Here is a 1,121-nt window from a genome sequence, read left to right on the forward strand (position 1 = left end):
CCATCCCCTGCCCTCGTCCTGCACCCCTGCCCCAGCATCCCCGCCTCTTTACACATTAAGTATGCATTGATTCAGCCTTCCCCTGCGTTATAAATACAGCATCGATCCGCCCCGCGATCAATACACTCATTCACATGCATGGAGCCACTTTGATAACTCTCCCACTCTCAGCCTCTCGCCATAGCATCCTCCTCTCTCTCCCTCTCTCTCTCTCTCCATCTACGTCTCTCTCCATCTCTCTATATGGCTCTCCCTCTCTCACCCCCCCTCTCTTTCTCCCCTTCTTGCTCTCCCTCTCTTTCTCCTTCCCTCTCTCTGTCTCTCTCCCCCTCCCTCCTCTCTCTTTCTTTCTCCATCTCCATAGCTCAACATATTGTACATCATGTATTATTTTATCCATATAGATATATAATATATATATATAAACACTCACAGACAGATGACAGACAGCCCACTCCAATCCATACGTAAATCATCATTACGGTGCATAAGCATGACTGCATGTCCGATACGTTCCATTCCTGGTTACTGTTAATATTTATACAGAGAGAAACTGAATGCATACTTTTTAAGCTACATTTTGCAGTCCAGAACTGCCTTCTTTAGGCTGTATCTACTATGTTATGGTTTAAAAATGAATATCTTTTGCACCTCGTGTCCATAATACTACAGCGTGTCACGAGCCCCTAAAACGGAGACATTTGGAAACACTGCTACTCCCGTTTTGGTTTGAAATCTCCGGGTTGCTTTGTAGTCTGGACGGACACAAACGGAGACATTTGGACAGGGGCGGAGCCAGACGTTGTCAACCTTTTGGGGATCAGCCGAAACACTGGAGGTTACCAGGGTTATTCTCCATTTACAGCAGCTGTTTGTCGAGCCGTTTGATAACAGAATGCCTAAAAATAAGCACATTGTTTGTGTGATAGCTTCTGAGCAAAGGAATCATCCTGTAGAGCCGACATCCTGTTTTGTTTCTTATTGTTCTCCAACTGTCTTCATCGTTCTGAAAGCAGAACACAACACATGTTAAGGATGACTCTTTTCCACTTCTGGCACCCAAAGAGAGGCAAAGCATTGTCTGATGTTACTATTTTTAAGTTACCTAACATACTTGGGTA

General features: G+C 44.7%; 1 long non-coding RNA gene across 1 annotated transcript in view; it reads right to left on the reverse strand.

Moving 5' to 3' along the window:
- Positions 1-784, reverse strand: part of LOC116686070 (uncharacterized) — a 23,629-nt gene extending 22,845 nt beyond the window's left edge. Inside the window, exons 1-2 of the long non-coding RNA XR_004331140.1 lie at positions 681-784; positions 224-227 (exon numbers count right to left, since the gene is read on the reverse strand). This is a non-coding gene — a long non-coding RNA (uncharacterized LOC116686070). The remainder of the gene's footprint in view (positions 1-223; positions 228-680) is intronic.
- Positions 785-1,121: the final 337 nt, after the last annotated feature.

This window comes from Etheostoma spectabile, unplaced genomic scaffold (assembly GCF_008692095.1).
Source record: "Etheostoma spectabile isolate EspeVRDwgs_2016 unplaced genomic scaffold, UIUC_Espe_1.0 scaffold310, whole genome shotgun sequence".
Lineage (NCBI taxonomy): Eukaryota > Metazoa > Chordata > Actinopteri > Perciformes > Percidae > Etheostoma > Etheostoma spectabile.